Genomic DNA, 17728 nt, shown 5'->3' with positions numbered 1-17728 from the left:
AACCGTGAAAGGGGCGGGCCCAACAAGGTCCCCTTCATGGGCACTATCACTGCTTGCTGTCAGGGAGGCTGCCAGACAATTTTCCATGCACACTCTGGGCTGGGGGGCAGTCAACCACCAGTACACACAGCAGAACCTAAACCCATACCATTATTGCTAAGCAGCAAGACAGGGGCCCATTGCACTCCCACGGGGCCTTTTTAAATGCAATCCATAACCCGGATTTGCCAGGAACCCTTCTTACTCCTCCTACTTGCATGTGACACTGGGCTTAGGATCTGCATAGGAAACACACACACAAGCACACACCTACCTTTGTTGCCTGCAGATGCCTCCTTGGCTGTCCCCAAACGGTATCAAACCAACACCCACGGGAAGCTGTAAGCATAGAGGACATGCCTGCACCCCATTGGACTTACCTGTGTGGGTTAAATCCGGGTTATTTGACAACCTATGGCGGTGATGGTTCTGCTCAGGCAGAGCAGTGCTGATGCTCCTCATAAAGCTGTCGCTGCTGTGAAGGTTCTAGGTGACATCACAAATCCCTATGGTTACATACACAACAAAGCTGGGTTGTTGTTGTTTACACTCTGCAAGGCCTGTGGAAGTGAGTGACATCATAGCACTGTAGTTCTGAGGGTTCTAGATGGATGCAACAATCTCCTGTTGCTTCTATGAAGGCCATAATAGACGACATCACCAAACAGCTCCATAGTCACATACACAGCAAAGGAGAGATGTTGTTTACACCTAGTGATGTCAGTGGTATTGAGTGACATCACAGCACAGTGCTAAGGCTCCTGGGCCTGGACACAGCAGCGGCTGCAATATCTCAACGGAGAATACGTTTATATATATGTGTGTGTGTGCGCGTATATATATATATATATATATATATATATATATATATATATATATTTCTCCGCCGAAATCACTTTTAAACCCATTTCCACCTTTTTTTCCCTTCTCTTCCTCTTACTTTTTTTTCACGTTTTTTTACGTTTTTCTCCTTTTCGCCTCTTTTCTGGGCGTATTATTCTTCTTTTTCTTCTTTTTTTTCGTCTAATGCATACCCCATCAGTGCAGCAATGCTTATTCAATACCGCCAGCAGATGGAGACACTGGGGGATAATTTTCTAAGGATTTATACTGATTTTTCCTGTCTGAATTTGTCGCACAGAAAGTTGCAGGCCAAATATGTGTGACATTTCTGCGACTTTAGCTTCTAGAGCATTTTTACAACATTATACATAGGTGCTGAATACATAAAAAGCGACTGTTCAGCGACAGACAAGTCGCATCGGCTGAAAGTAGGCCAGAATGTCAGTCCATGTTGGAGCAGGTTTAGATACAGTCTAAAGTATAGATCTCAAAGTCTGTGCACAGAATTTAGCAAGGGCCTCGCACCTTCTGATGCATCAGGTAGGTGCACAATAGCATAGCCTAACCCTCTGTACTTTGGTCTATATTGATGCGGGACATAGACAGCCAGCTGATGACCAATCCATTAGTGCAATGGATGGCTGGAAGCATTTGTCTTTGCCTTTGCAATACCACAGAAGCAATGCATGGTCAATGTACAGCAATGACACACCTGTGTGAACAGCCAGGAGACCCCCCCCCATGTTATGTTACATAGTTACATAGTTAGTACGGTCGAAAAAAGACATATGTCCATCAAGTTCAACCAGGGAATTAAGGGGTAGGGGTGTGGCGCGATATTGGGGAAGGGATGAGATTTTATATTTCTTCATAAGCATTAATCTTATTTTGTCAATTAGGAACATTCAGCACCCACCCGCTATCAAGGCAGCTGCCTATCATGTCATGCCCTACCTGCACAGGTGTGCTGGCTACTCAAATGATCCAATTAAGGAGGCCATTTAGTCAGCAGCAGCAGAAGTCCTGTGCCTGGACGCTCCAACAGCGGCCAGACACAAGCAGAAGCAGCAGAAGCAGCAGCAGCAGCACCACCTTTTGTTTTTTGGCTGCAGCAGCAAGGCCCACAGGGCTGGCTAGCTGGCTAGCCAGCAAGCAGGTAGCAATGAAAGTAGGAATCTTTCTTTTTAACCCTGTAAGGGGGTGGTGCACTGTACCCGAAGATACTGCCATATCGGGTCAATGCATAGGGCGACGGAAGCAAGCTTCGAAATCGGCCCCCGTTCTCAAAAATCCATTTAATATATGGTCCCCAGATAGGGGACGTATCAGATATTAAACTGATAAGAACAGATACTACACTTGATCTTAGCCAAAAGGCCGAGAAGCGATAACCGTGAAAGGGGCGGGCCCAACAAGGTCCCCTTCATGGGCACTATCACTGCTTGCTGTCAGGGAGGCTGCCAGACAATTTTCCATGCACACTCTGGGCTGGGGGGCAGTCAACCACCAGTACACACAGCAGAACCTAAACCCATACCATTATTGCTAAGCAGCAAGACAGGGGCCCATTGCACTCCCACGGGGCCTTTTTAAATGCAATCCATAACCCGGATTTGCCAGGAACCCTTCTTACTCCTCCTACTTGCATGTGACACTGGGCTTAGGATCTGCATAGGAAACACACACACAAGCACACACCTACCTTTGTTGCCTGCAGATGCCTCCTTGGCTGTCCCCAAACGGTATCAAACCAACACCCACGGGAAGCTGTAAGCATAGAGGACATGCCTGCACCCCATTGGACTTACCTGTGTGGGTTAAATCCGGGTTATTTGACAACCTATGGCGGTGATGGTTCTGCTCAGGCAGAGCAGTGCTGATGCTCCTCATAAAGCTGTCGCTGCTGTGAAGGTTCTAGGTGACATCACAAATCCCTATGGTTACATACACAACAAAGCTGGGTTGTTGTTGTTTACACTCTGCAAGGCCTGTGGAAGTGAGTGACATCATAGCACTGTAGTTCTGAGGGTTCTAGATGGATGCAACAATCTCCTGTTGCTTCTATGAAGGCCATAATAGACGACATCACCAAACAGCTCCATAGTCACATACACAGCAAAGGAGAGATGTTGTTTACACCTAGTGATGTCAGTGGTATTGAGTGACATCACAGCACAGTGCTAAGGCTCCTGGGCCTGGACACAGCAGCGGCTGCAATATCTCAACGGAGAATACGTTTATATATATGTGTGTGTGTGCGCGTATATATATATATATATATATATATATATATATATATATATTTCTCCGCCGAAATCACTTTTAAACCCATTTCCACCTTTTTTTCCCTTCTCTTCCTCTTACTTTTTTTTCACGTTTTTTTACGTTTTTCTCCTTTTCGCCTCTTTTCTGGGCGTATTATTCTTCTTTTTCTTCTTTTTTTTCGTCTAATGCATACCCCATCAGTGCAGCAATGCTTATTCAATACCGCCAGCAGATGGAGACACTGGGGGATAATTTTCTAAGGATTTATACTGATTTTTCCTGTCTGAATTTGTCGCACAGAAAGTTGCAGGCCAAATATGTGTGACATTTCTGCGACTTTAGCTTCTAGAGCATTTTTACAACATTATACATAGGTGCTGAATACATAAAAAGCGACTGTTCAGCGACAGACAAGTCGCATCGGCTGAAAGTAGGCCAGAATGTCAGTCCATGTTGGAGCAGGTTTAGATACAGTCTAAAGTATAGATCTCAAAGTCTGTGCACAGAATTTAGCAAGGGCCTCGCACCTTCTGATGCATCAGGTAGGTGCACAATAGCATAGCCTAACCCTCTGTACTTTGGTCTATATTGATGCGGGACATAGACAGCCAGCTGATGACCAATCCATTAGTGCAATGGATGGCTGGAAGCATTTGTCTTTGCCTTTGCAATACCACAGAAGCAATGCATGGTCAATGTACAGCAATGACACACCTGTGTGAACAGCCAGGAGACCCCCCCCCCCCCCATGTTATGTTACATAGTTACATAGTTAGTACGGTCGAAAAAAGACATATGTCCATCAAGTTCAACCAGGGAATTAAGGGGTAGGGGTGTGGCGCGATATTGGGGAAGGGATGAGATTTTATATTTCTTCATAAGCATTAATCTTATTTTGTCAATTAGGAACATTCAGCACCCACCCGCTATCAAGGCAGCTGCCTATCATGTCATGCCCTACCTGCACAGGTGTGCTGGCTACTCAAATGATCCAATTAAGGAGGCCATTTAGTCAGCAGCAGCAGAAGTCCTGTGCCTGGACGCTCCAACAGCGGCCAGACACAAGCAGAAGCAGCAGAAGCAGCAGCAGCAGCACCACCTTTTGTTTTTTGGCTGTAGCAGCAAGGCCCACAGGGCTGGCTAGCTGGCTAGCCAGCAAGCAGGTAGCAATGAAAGTAGGAATCTTTCTTTTTAACCCTGTAAGGGGGTGGTGCACTGTACCCGAAGATACTGCCATATCGGGTCAATGCATAGGGCGACGGAAGCAAGCTTCGAAATCGGCCCCCGTTCTCAAAAATCCATTTAATATATGGTCCCCAGATAGGGGACGTATCAGATATTAAACTGATAAGAACAGATACTACACTTGATCTTAGCCAAAAGGCCGAGAAGCGATAACCGTGAAAGGGGCGGGCCCAACAAGGTCCCCTTCATGGGCACTATCACTGCTTGCTGTCAGGGAGGCTGCCAGACAATTTTCCATGCACACTCTGGGCTGGGGGGCAGTCAACCACCAGTACACACAGCAGAACCTAAACCCATACCATTATTGCTAAGCAGCAAGACAGGGGCCCATTGCACTCCCACGGGGCCTTTTTAAATGCAATCCATAACCCGGATTTGCCAGGAACCCTTCTTACTCCTCCTACTTGCATGTGACACTGGGCTTAGGATCTGCATAGGAAACACACACACAAGCACACACCTACCTTTGTTGCCTGCAGATGCCTCCTTGGCTGTCCCCAAACGGTATCAAACCAACACCCACGGGAAGCTGTAAGCATAGAGGACATGCCTGCACCCCATTGGACTTACCTGTGTGGGTTAAATCCGGGTTATTTGACAACCTATGGCGGTGATGGTTCTGCTCAGGCAGAGCAGTGCTGATGCTCCTCATAAAGCTGTCGCTGCTGTGAAGGTTCTAGGTGACATCACAAATCCCTATGGTTACATACACAACAAAGCTGGGTTGTTGTTGTTTACACTCTGCAAGGCCTGTGGAAGTGAGTGACATCATAGCACTGTAGTTCTGAGGGTTCTAGATGGATGCAACAATCTCCTGTTGCTTCTATGAAGGCCATAATAGACGACATCACCAAACAGCTCCATAGTCACATACACAGCAAAGGAGAGATGTTGTTTACACCTAGTGATGTCAGTGGTATTGAGTGACATCACAGCACAGTGCTAAGGCTCCTGGGCCTGGACACAGCAGCGGCTGCAATATCTCAACGGAGAATACGTTTATATATATGTGTGTGTGTGCGCGTATATATATATATATATATATATATATATATATATATATATATATATATTTCTCCGCCGAAATCACTTTTAAACCCATTTCCACCTTTTTTTCCCTTCTCTTCCTCTTACTTTTTTTTCACGTTTTTTTACGTTTTTCTCCTTTTCGCCTCTTTTCTGGGCGTATTATTCTTCTTTTTCTTCTTTTTTTTCGTCTAATGCATACCCCATCAGTGCAGCAATGCTTATTCAATACCGCCAGCAGATGGAGACACTGGGGGATAATTTTCTAAGGATTTATACTGATTTTTCCTGTCTGAATTTGTCGCACAGAAAGTTGCAGGCCAAATATGTGTGACATTTCTGCGACTTTAGCTTCTAGAGCATTTTTACAACATTATACATAGGTGCTGAATACATAAAAAGCGACTGTTCAGCGACAGACAAGTCGCATCGGCTGAAAGTAGGCCAGAATGTCAGTCCATGTTGGAGCAGGTTTAGATACAGTCTAAAGTATAGATCTCAAAGTCTGTGCACAGAATTTAGCAAGGGCCTCGCACCTTCTGATGCATCAGGTAGGTGCACAATAGCATAGCCTAACCCTCTGTACTTTGGTCTATATTGATGCGGGACATAGACAGCCAGCTGATGACCAATCCATTAGTGCAATGGATGGCTGGAAGCATTTGTCTTTGCCTTTGCAATACCACAGAAGCAATGCATGGTCAATGTACAGCAATGACACACCTGTGTGAACAGCCAGGAGACCCCCCCCCCCCCATGTTATGTTACATAGTTACATAGTTAGTACGGTCGAAAAAAGACATATGTCCATCAAGTTCAACCAGGGAATTAAGGGGTAGGGGTGTGGCGCGATATTGGGGAAGGGATGAGATTTTATATTTCTTCATAAGCATTAATCTTATTTTGTCAATTAGGAACATTCAGCACCCACCCGCTATCAAGGCAGCTGCCTATCATGTCATGCCCTACCTGCACAGGTGTGCTGGCTACTCAAATGATCCAATTAAGGAGGCCATTTAGTCAGCAGCAGCAGAAGTCCTGTGCCTGGACGCTCCAACAGCGGCCAGACACAAGCAGAAGCAGCAGAAGCAGCAGCAGCAGCACCACCTTTTGTTTTTTGGCTGTAGCAGCAAGGCCCACAGGGCTGGCTAGCTGGCTAGCCAGCAAGCAGGTAGCAATGAAAGTAGGAATCTTTCTTTTTAACCCTGTAAGGGGGTGGTGCACTGTACCCGAAGATACTGCCATATCGGGTCAATGCATAGGGCGACGGAAGCAAGCTTCGAAATCGGCCCCCGTTCTCAAAAATCCATTTAATATATGGTCCCCAGATAGGGGACGTATCAGATATTAAACTGATAAGAACAGATACTACACTTGATCTTAGCCAAAAGGCCGAGAAGCGATAACCGTGAAAGGGGCGGGCCCAACAAGGTCCCCTTCATGGGCACTATCACTGCTTGCTGTCAGGGAGGCTGCCAGACAATTTTCCATGCACACTCTGGGCTGGGGGGCAGTCAACCACCAGTACACACAGCAGAACCTAAACCCATACCATTATTGCTAAGCAGCAAGACAGGGGCCCATTGCACTCCCACGGGGCCTTTTTAAATGCAATCCATAACCCGGATTTGCCAGGAACCCTTCTTACTCCTCCTACTTGCATGTGACACTGGGCTTAGGATCTGCATAGGAAACACACACACAAGCACACACCTACCTTTGTTGCCTGCAGATGCCTCCTTGGCTGTCCCCAAACGGTATCAAACCAACACCCACGGGAAGCTGTAAGCATAGAGGACATGCCTGCACCCCATTGGACTTACCTGTGTGGGTTAAATCCGGGTTATTTGACAACCTATGGCGGTGATGGTTCTGCTCAGGCAGAGCAGTGCTGATGCTCCTCATAAAGCTGTCGCTGCTGTGAAGGTTCTAGGTGACATCACAAATCCCTATGGTTACATACACAACAAAGCTGGGTTGTTGTTGTTTACACTCTGCAAGGCCTGTGGAAGTGAGTGACATCATAGCACTGTAGTTCTGAGGGTTCTAGATGGATGCAACAATCTCCTGTTGCTTCTATGAAGGCCATAATAGACGACATCACCAAACAGCTCCATAGTCACATACACAGCAAAGGAGAGATGTTGTTTACACCTAGTGATGTCAGTGGTATTGAGTGACATCACAGCACAGTGCTAAGGCTCCTGGGCCTGGACACAGCAGCGGCTGCAATATCTCAACGGAGAATACGTTTATATATATGTGTGTGTGTGCGCGTATATATATATATATATATATATATATATATATATATATATATATTTCTCCGCCGAAATCACTTTTAAACCCATTTCCACCTTTTTTTCCCTTCTCTTCCTCTTACTTTTTTTTCACGTTTTTTTACGTTTTTCTCCTTTTCGCCTCTTTTCTGGGCGTATTATTCTTCTTTTTCTTCTTTTTTTTCGTCTAATGCATACCCCATCAGTGCAGCAATGCTTATTCAATACCGCCAGCAGATGGAGACACTGGGGGATAATTTTCTAAGGATTTATACTGATTTTTCCTGTCTGAATTTGTCGCACAGAAAGTTGCAGGCCAAATATGTGTGACATTTCTGCGACTTTAGCTTCTAGAGCATTTTTACAACATTATACATAGGTGCTGAATACATAAAAAGCGACTGTTCAGCGACAGACAAGTCGCATCGGCTGAAAGTAGGCCAGAATGTCAGTCCATGTTGGAGCAGGTTTAGATACAGTCTAAAGTATAGATCTCAAAGTCTGTGCACAGAATTTAGCAAGGGCCTCGCACCTTCTGATGCATCAGGTAGGTGCACAATAGCATAGCCTAACCCTCTGTACTTTGGTCTATATTGATGCGGGACATAGACAGCCAGCTGATGACCAATCCATTAGTGCAATGGATGGCTGGAAGCATTTGTCTTTGCCTTTGCAATACCACAGAAGCAATGCATGGTCAATGTACAGCAATGACACACCTGTGTATACAGCCAGGAGACCCCCCCCCCCCCCCCATGTTATGTTACATAGTTACATAGTTAGTACGGTCGAAAAAAGACATATGTCCATCAAGTTCAACCAGGGAATTAAGGGGTAGGGGTGTGGCGCGATATTGGGGAAGGGATGAGATTTTATATTTCTTCATAAGCATTAATCTTATTTTGTCAATTAGGAACATTCAGCACCCACCCGCTATCAAGGCAGCTGCCTATCATGTCATGCCCTACCTGCACAGGTGTGCTGGCTACTCAAATGATCCAATTAAGGAGGCCATTTAGTCAGCAGCAGCAGAAGTCCTGTGCCTGGACGCTCCAACAGCGGCCAGACACAAGCAGAAGCAGCAGAAGCAGCAGCAGCAGCACCACCTTTTGTTTTTTGGCTGCAGCAGCAAGGCCCACAGGGCTGGCTAGCTGGCTAGCCAGCAAGCAGGTAGCAATGAAAGTAGGAATCTTTCTTTTTAACCCTGTAAGGGGGTGGTGCACTGTACCCGAAGATACTGCCATATCGGGTCAATGCATAGGGCGACGGAAGCAAGCTTCGAAATCGGCCCCCGTTCTCAAAAATCCATTTAATATATGGTCCCCAGATAGGGGACGTATCAGATATTAAACTGATAAGAACAGATACTACACTTGATCTTAGCCAAAAGGCCGAGAAGCGATAACCGTGAAAGGGGCGGGCCCAACAAGGTCCCCTTCATGGGCACTATCACTGCTTGCTGTCAGGGAGGCTGCCAGACAATTTTCCATGCACACTCTGGGCTGGGGGGCAGTCAACCACCAGTACACACAGCAGAACCTAAACCCATACCATTATTGCTAAGCAGCAAGACAGGGGCCCATTGCACTCCCACGGGGCCTTTTTAAATGCAATCCATAACCCGGATTTGCCAGGAACCCTTCTTACTCCTCCTACTTGCATGTGACACTGGGCTTAGGATCTGCATAGGAAACACACACACAAGCACACACCTACCTTTGTTGCCTGCAGATGCCTCCTTGGCTGTCCCCAAACGGTATCAAACCAACACCCACGGGAAGCTGTAAGCATAGAGGACATGCCTGCACCCCATTGGACTTACCTGTGTGGGTTAAATCCGGGTTATTTGACAACCTATGGCGGTGATGGTTCTGCTCAGGCAGAGCAGTGCTGATGCTCCTCATAAAGCTGTCGCTGCTGTGAAGGTTCTAGGTGACATCACAAATCCCTATGGTTACATACACAACAAAGCTGGGTTGTTGTTGTTTACACTCTGCAAGGCCTGTGGAAGTGAGTGACATCATAGCACTGTAGTTCTGAGGGTTCTAGATGGATGCAACAATCTCCTGTTGCTTCTATGAAGGCCATAATAGACGACATCACCAAACAGCTCCATAGTCACATACACAGCAAAGGAGAGATGTTGTTTACACCTAGTGATGTCAGTGGTATTGAGTGACATCACAGCACAGTGCTAAGGCTCCTGGGCCTGGACACAGCAGCGGCTGCAATATCTCAACGGAGAATACGTTTATATATATGTGTGTGTGTGCGCGTATATATATATATATATATATATATATATATATATATATATATATCTCCGCCGAAATCACTTTTAAACCCATTTCCACCTTTTTTTCCCTTCTCTTCCTCTTACTTTTTTTTCACGTTTTTTTACGTTTTTCTCCTTTTCGCCTCTTTTCTGGGCGTATTATTCTTCTTTTTCTTCTTTTTTTTCGTCTAATGCATACCCCATCAGTGCAGCAATGCTTATTCAATACCGCCAGCAGATGGAGACACTGGGGGATAATTTTCTAAGGATTTATACTGATTTTTCCTGTCTGAATTTGTCGCACAGAAAGTTGCAGGCCAAATATGTGTGACATTTCTGCGACTTTAGCTTCTAGAGCATTTTTACAACATTATACATAGGTGCTGAATACATAAAAAGCGACTGTTCAGCGACAGACAAGTCGCATCGGCTGAAAGTAGGCCAGAATGTCAGTCCATGTTGGAGCAGGTTTAGATACAGTCTAAAGTATAGATCTCAAAGTCTGTGCACAGAATTTAGCAAGGGCCTCGCACCTTCTGATGCATCAGGTAGGTGCACAATAGCATAGCCTAACCCTCTGTACTTTGGTCTATATTGATGCGGGACATAGACAGCCAGCTGATGACCAATCCATTAGTGCAATGGATGGCTGGAAGCATTTGTCTTTGCCTTTGCAATACCACAGAAGCAATGCATGGTCAATGTACAGCAATGACACACCTGTGTGAACAGCCAGGAGACCCCCCCCCCCCCCCCATGTTATGTTACATAGTTACATAGTTAGTACGGTCGAAAAAAGACATATGTCCATCAAGTTCAACCAGGGAATTAAGGGGTAGGGGTGTGGCGCGATATTGGGGAAGGGATGAGATTTTATATTTCTTCATAAGCATTAATCTTATTTTGTCAATTAGGAACATTCAGCACCCACCCGCTATCAAGGCAGCTGCCTATCATGTCATGCCCTACCTGCACAGGTGTGCTGGCTACTCAAATGATCCAATTAAGGAGGCCATTTAGTCAGCAGCAGCAGAAGTCCTGTGCCTGGACGCTCCAACAGCGGCCAGACACAAGCAGAAGCAGCAGAAGCAGCAGCAGCAGCACCACCTTTTGTTTTTTGGCTGCAGCAGCAAGGCCCACAGGGCTGGCTAGCTGGCTAGCCAGCAAGCAGGTAGCAATGAAAGTAGGAATCTTTCTTTTTAACCCTGTAAGGGGGTGGTGCACTGTACCCGAAGATACTGCCATATCGGGTCAATGCATAGGGCGACGGAAGCAAGCTTCGAAATCGGCCCCCGTTCTCAAAAATCCATTTAATATATGGTCCCCAGATAGGGGACGTATCAGATATTAAACTGATAAGAACAGATAAGGTTTCAACAAAATTTTATTGAATAAATAAGAAACCATACAAAATTTAAAATGCAAAATAATAAAAGGTTCACAAAGGTTTTAAAATACAAATAATAAAACCAGTAATAAAAGGAGAAAAAATAAAAATGGCAGGATAAAACATTATACAAATGTCATAAAAACTGATTATACTGTTATTTCGTTCCATAGAGGCAGACACCACATGGATGCTGCCTCGCTGGCCCCCAACTGTTTCTTGTCTCTTAGGTAATAGATGTACATCTCACTCAGGGCCAGCTTTATACAGTTTTTAACATCAATAAAATCATGTTTAAAAAGTAAGATGTTCCTAACTTTCCAGATGGCATTTTTAAAACAATTAATAATCATCCAGCAGATCATCTGCTGTTTAAAATTGGGGCAGTTAAAAAGACCGTAAAAGACACATTCGTGATTAAAATCTTTTAGGCCGCAGGCCCACTTCAAAAGTGGGCCTACCTTCCTCCAAAGCTCCCGTGCAAAAGGGCAGTTCCAAAATATGTGCAGCACCGTTTCGTCCACTCCGCAGCCATCTCTCGGGCACTTGGCTCTCGCCACCAGTCCTCGCCTGTGCTGAAACTCACGAGTAGGGAGGCACTGGTGGACGATTGCCCAGGCAAGATCCCTGTGTACATTCGCCAGAAACTTCCCGTACACGTTCCGCCATACCTTTTTGGATCTTGCCTGTGTGAAATTGGACACTGCCAGGGTAACCTCACTCCGCCTGAGGACCTTTGATACCTTTCTCTGGTCCCCCAGTATGTCAGGCTCCAAATCTTGGAGACCTAGGAGCCTGACTGTCTTTTCCAACACCACATAATGTTTTGGGGGACACAGAAGCACCGGAGCGTTCAGAGGGATGCGCAACCATCTTTTAAAAACCATGCCCGCAGCGTACCTTAAAAAGCAGCTAAAAATGCCATCGGATTTAATAATTTTAAAACAGAAACAGAAATACTTTATGTAAAAGAAAGTAAAAAGGTTAGGAACATCTTTCCCGCCATTATCTTTACTTTTGTACATAAAATCACGCTTTAATTTCTCCATTTTTGAACCCCATAAAAAAGTAAAAACAATTCTAGTTACTTTTTTAATGTATAAAATAGATGGAGGAAATACCATGGCAATGTATAGCATAATAGGGAGTAAAACCATCTTTATTATTAAAATCTTCCCCTCCATGGTAAGGTTTCTAAGATTCCACATTAAAATCTTCTTCTCCATCTTAGCTATAGCTGAATCCCAGTTAGGGCTCCCATCATTGACCTGGTTAAAAACAATACCTAAAACTTTAATTTGATCCTGTTGCATTGTGACTCCTGGGGTGATGGATGAATCCCAGGAGCCAATATAAAAACAGTCACATTTATCTGTGTTTAGCTTAAAACCAGAGACCTCGCAGAAATAGCTGGTGTTCCTCAATGCCCCCCTCATGGATGGAGAGTCCGGGCACAGTATGGTGACATCATCCATGTACCCCAACACCTTTAGATGGGTCCCTCCTCCACCAGGTATCGGTACGCCTCTTACTACCCGGTCTTTTCTGAGGAGGGCCATCAGTGGTTCGATTGCGCAAATAAAAAGGAGTGGGGACAGGGGGCAGCCCTGTTTGACACCTGATAAAAGAGGAACACCGCTGGTTAAAAAGCCATTAACAGAGACTTGACTAAAACAGGATCGGTATAAAAGCATGATTCGGCTTAAAATCGTTTCAGGCACTGCCATCTTTTTAAGAACTAAAAACAGGTATTCATGGGAGACCCTATCAAAGGCTTTTTCAAAGTCTAAGGATAAAATTGCTACAGTTTGATTTCTATCCTTAAAATACCATAAAACATCTCTTAAAATATTTAGGGATTCAGCTATAGACCTTCCAGGTACCCCACAAACCTGATTTGGGTGAATTAATTTATGAATAAAAGGTTTAAAACGGACAGCTAATAACTTGGCTAAAACTTTATAATCAACATTTAAAAGTGTGATGGGGCGCCAATTTTTTAGCATATCCTTTTCACCCTTTTTAAAAAGTAATGATACAATCCCCCTCCTCCAGGAAGGGGGAAGTTCATTAACAATAAAAGTTTCTTTATACAATAAAACCATATCATCCTTTAAAATATCCCAAAAAGCTAAATAAAATTCGATGGGTAAACCATCTTCCCCAGGGGCCTTCCCACTAGAAAAACTTTTAAAAACAAATAAAAGTTCATCTAAGTTAAGATCACGGGATAAAACCTCCTGGTCTAAAACATCTAGCTTAAAATCAAGGGAATTAAGAACATGTTCTAAAAAGGATGGATTAAGATCTTTCTTATTAAAAAGAAGCTGGTAGAAGTTAAAAACTGCATCTAACATGCCTTTTGGAGTGGATTCACCCTCAAGGTTTTGGATGATATCCCTCCTATTCATCACTTTTTTAAAAAAGAAACGGGAACATTTCTCGCCCTCCTCCAGGTGCTGCACATGTGAGTTAAAAATGATTTGTTTCCCTTTCTTTTCTATGGCATGTTTTATTTCAGTTTTAAGGTTTAAAATATCATTTTCTACATCCATACCAGCTTCTTTCAATTTAAAAAGTACATTTAAACGCATGTTAAGAACATAAAACCACTGTTTTTCCATTTTTGCCTTCTTCTTACCTGCTTTGATAAAAAAAAATCTGATTTTAGATTTGGTGCCCTCCCACCAGTGCAGCATAGGCTCGTGGGGTTTTCTTTGTGATTGCCAGCATTGGTAGGTCCGCACAAACTCCTCTTTTATCTCAGGGTCCTCTAGGAGTGTGGTGTTTAATCTCCAGAGGCCCCTTTTTGCTTTTTGCTCCCCCTCTAGCTCCAGGCCCACCAAGAGGAGCTTATGATCAGAGAAGATATTCTGCTCGAGCGTGCATTTCAGGGGTTTAAAAGCTCTAGAGGAAAAAATAAAATCGATTCTGGAGCTCACTCTTCCATTGGACCATGTGGCGCCTGGGTCCTCCGGCAAGAGATCCTTCCAGCAATCTTTCAAATTAAAATCATCAATAAAATTTTTAAGCAGGTAAGAAGTGCGGTCTTTACGATTAATATCCCCACCCTGCCGGTGTTCCCCATCACGTATGCAGTTAAAATCACCTCCCACCAGCAGGGGGGAAGACCCAACACAAAACAGTGGTAAAATTTCAAATAGTTCTGCCCGCTCCTGTTTATCAGGAGGGGCATACACATTTAAAACACGAATTAAAAGTCCATTAAAATATAGATGAATTAAAAGAGCTCTGCCAGGCACAATCTCAGTTACTGTATGAATAGAAAAGGACTGGCCTCGGCAGAGCAGCCCAACACCCACAGAACGACAGTCATTTGCACCGGACCATATGGATGGGCCCAGCTTCCAGTCTTCTTTTAAGTCTTTATAGTCCATTTTACTAGGGATTCCACATTCTTGTAGCAGGCAAAGGTCAAAGTCACATGTCTCTAGATAAGAAAATAAAGCAGCCCTGCGATCAGGGCTCTTTAAGGACCTCACATTGAGTGAGGCAATTTTTACAGGGATAGGCATAGTTTATGGAGAGTCCGTGCTTGGAGAATCAAAGTCAATAATAAGCTGCGTACCGTCATCCCCCGCCTGCGGGGTCATCAGCTCCTTGATGTTCTGAGGGTCGGAGCTTGAGATCGATGATGCCCCGACCCTGAGCTCGCTCTCGTCCGAACTACGGCACGCCGCTTTCCTTTGAATGTCTTCCTCTTCTTCTTCTCTTTGTCTTTTAAATGTCACACTGCTGTCCATATCCTCTGTGTTGCTCTCACTCGATGTAATCTCTGGCCCCCGGCTGATGGATCTGCGTCTTCTTTCATCATTTGACGACTGGAACTGCTGCACAGGGGCCTGTGAGGCCTCTTTTCCGGAACCTTTGCCGCTACCTTGGGAAGTTTTCATCGCTTGTTCCCCAGCAAGCGTTGCTGAGGACTGTTGCTCCAACTTCCCCATCGATCGACGATGGCCAGTTTTACCCACCGGGTCCACTGCTGGCGGGGCAGCAAACCCTGGTTTGGCGCCACTTGTCTTCTTGGCCCTGTCCTGTATAGGCGGAGTAACAGGACCGGGCTCAGACCTGGCCACCTGGCTCCCCTTCCGGCGGGCTTTCACCGGGGCCTCTTCGTCCGGAGCAGGGCGACCCTGGGCCAAGCCAGTACCTGGCTTATGCTGCAATTTTGGGTCCACTTTTGCCCCCACCGAGGCCCGTCGGCTGCCACCCGCCACAGGTGAGCCCCCTTCAGAAGTTTCGGCGGGCTCTTGAGCCAGGTAGGAAGTCGATCGACGTCTTTCAATTTCCCGGGCAGTAAACTCGATCACCCGCCCGGGCTTCGTGGAATCCCCATGGCCTCCCCCTAGCACTACCACCGGTGGGCCCCCCGATGGAGCACCAGAGGTCTTGGGCCTGGACCCATCAGTACCTGCCATCTGGGGTTTGGGCATCTTAAAAAAGGACGTCTTTTGTCCTGTCCCCTCTTTGGGTGGGCCCAGCCTTGACCCACCCATCGTAGTTTTTGCTTTATGGGGACAGGAATTAAAATCGTGATTTTCCTCTCCGCAGAGGTTGCACCTTATTGTATGGCTACATCTTGAGGCTATGTGACCTTCTTGGCCACACCTATTGCAGCGAATCACACGCTCCGCGCCGCAGGTCTCCTGGGTGTGGCCAAACCTCAAGCAATTTCGGCAATACATAGGCATTTGAGGATAGAACAGGAAGCCCCGAACTCTCCCGATGGCAAAATTTGGGGGCGGATGGCAAAGACCCCCAATACCACCGGGATCCTTACGGAGCTTGACCCAGAACTTCCTCTTGCCGTTCCAGAACCGCACGGAGTTCAAGATTTTGTTTGCGAATCGCACCTCTTCGCAGTATCGCCGAAGAAAAGTGGCTATATCCTCCGTGGTCACATGAGGGCTGTGCATAGCCACCACCAACGGTATATGTTCCTCACCATAGAGGAACTGGAACGAAAGACCGTCGAGTCGATCGTCCCTCTGGTCCGCACCAGACAAGGTTGCATAGATGTTATCGCAACACGCCGTGGCCGTGAAGGTGACGGTATACAGGCCACGGCTTTCCTGGTCATTTAGACACAGGATGTCCTCCCTATTGAGGCGGAAGTAGTCAAGAAGAATCACCTCCGCAATGAAGCGGAGGTTCTTCAACTGACGATGGCTCTCCGACACCTCTATGCGGATGGTATTTCGCATCGACATTTCCCCAGAGGGGAAAGCCCAGGAGAACGGCATCTTCCACACCCAGGGACTAAGCCCCTTCCCCAATAGCAGCAGGGGCTCGGAATCCCGCTATAAAAGCGGAACCCTTACCCAAGGCAGAGGTCGGGGGTACCCTAGGTGCTTCCGAAGCTACAGGTAACGCTCAACGTACCGAAAATGCCTTCTGAGACACAAGGTCCCAGAGACAGGGGGATCGCAACCCGTTGTCCGTGGACTAAGCCCGCTCCCCAATAGCAGCAAGGGGGTGAAGTCCCTCCGTAAGGAGAGACAATCCCCCAAGGCCGAGAAGCGGGGTACCACAGACACCTTCCGACCAGACCAAATGCAGATACTACACTTGATCTTAGCCAAAAGGCCGAGAAGCGATAACCGTGAAAGGGGCGGGCCCAACAAGGTCCCCTTCATGGGCACTATCACTGCTTGCTGTCAGGGAGGCTGCCAGACAATTTTCCATGCACACTCTGGGCTGGGGGGCAGTCAACCACCAGTACACACAGCAGAACCTAAACCCATACCATTATTGCTAAGCAGCAAGACAGGGGCCCATTGCACTCCCACGGGGCCTTTTTAAATGCAATCCATAACCCGGATTTGCCAGGAACCCTTCTTACTCCTCCTACTTGCATGTGACACTGGGCTTAGGATCTGCATAGGAAACACACACACAAGCACACACCTACCTTTGTTGCCTGCAGATGCCTCCTTGGCTGTCCCCAAACGGTATCAAACCAACACCCACGGGAAGCTGTAAGCATAGAGGACATGCCTGCACCCCATTGGACTTACCTGTGTGGGTTAAATCCGGGTTATTTGACAACCTATGGCGGTGATGGTTCTGCTAAGGCAGAGCAGTGCTGATGCTCCTCATAAAGCTGTCGCTGCTGTGAAGGTTCTAGGTGACATCACAAATCCCTATGGTTACATACACAACAAAGCTGGGTTGTTGTTGTTTACACTCTGCAAGGCCTGTGGAAGTGAGTGACATCATAGCACTGTAGTTCTGAGGGTTCTAGATGGATGCAACAATCTCCTGTTGCTTCTATGAAGGCCATAATAGACGACATCACCAAACAGCTCCATAGTCACATACACAGCAAAGGAGAGATGTTGTTTACAC

The 17728-nt window shown here is 46.1% G+C and overlaps 5 non-coding genes and 1 pseudogene across 5 annotated transcripts; all 6 read right to left on the bottom strand.

The window, feature by feature from the left end:
- Positions 1-2080: 2080 nt before the first annotated feature.
- On the bottom strand, positions 2081-2271 carry LOC130314231 (U2 spliceosomal RNA). The gene has a single exon (XR_008861964.1). It is a non-coding gene; the product is annotated as a U2 spliceosomal RNA (small nuclear RNA).
- A 2081-nt stretch (positions 2272-4352) lies between these two features.
- Positions 4353-4543, bottom strand: LOC130314230 (U2 spliceosomal RNA). The gene has a single exon (XR_008861963.1). It is a non-coding gene; the product is annotated as a U2 spliceosomal RNA (small nuclear RNA).
- Positions 4544-6631: 2088 nt separating this feature from the next.
- Positions 6632-6822, bottom strand: LOC130314229 (U2 spliceosomal RNA). The gene has a single exon (XR_008861962.1). It is a non-coding gene; the product is annotated as a U2 spliceosomal RNA (small nuclear RNA).
- A 2087-nt stretch (positions 6823-8909) lies between these two features.
- LOC130314228 (U2 spliceosomal RNA) lies at positions 8910-9100 on the bottom strand. The gene has a single exon (XR_008861961.1). It is a non-coding gene; the product is annotated as a U2 spliceosomal RNA (small nuclear RNA).
- Positions 9101-11185: 2085 nt separating this feature from the next.
- Positions 11186-11371, bottom strand: LOC130314306 (U2 spliceosomal RNA). The gene has a single exon (XR_008862030.1). It is a non-coding gene; the product is annotated as a U2 spliceosomal RNA (small nuclear RNA).
- A 5389-nt stretch (positions 11372-16760) lies between these two features.
- LOC130314324 (U2 spliceosomal RNA) lies at positions 16761-16978 on the bottom strand (annotated as a pseudogene).
- Between the last annotated feature and the right edge of the window lie 750 nt (positions 16979-17728).

Source organism: Hyla sarda, unplaced genomic scaffold (assembly GCF_029499605.1).
Source record: "Hyla sarda isolate aHylSar1 unplaced genomic scaffold, aHylSar1.hap1 scaffold_181, whole genome shotgun sequence".
NCBI classification, from domain to species: domain Eukaryota; kingdom Metazoa; phylum Chordata; class Amphibia; order Anura; family Hylidae; genus Hyla; species Hyla sarda.
The sequence above is the reverse complement of the archived record's forward strand: the minus strand, read 5'-3'. Positions and strand labels throughout refer to the sequence as shown.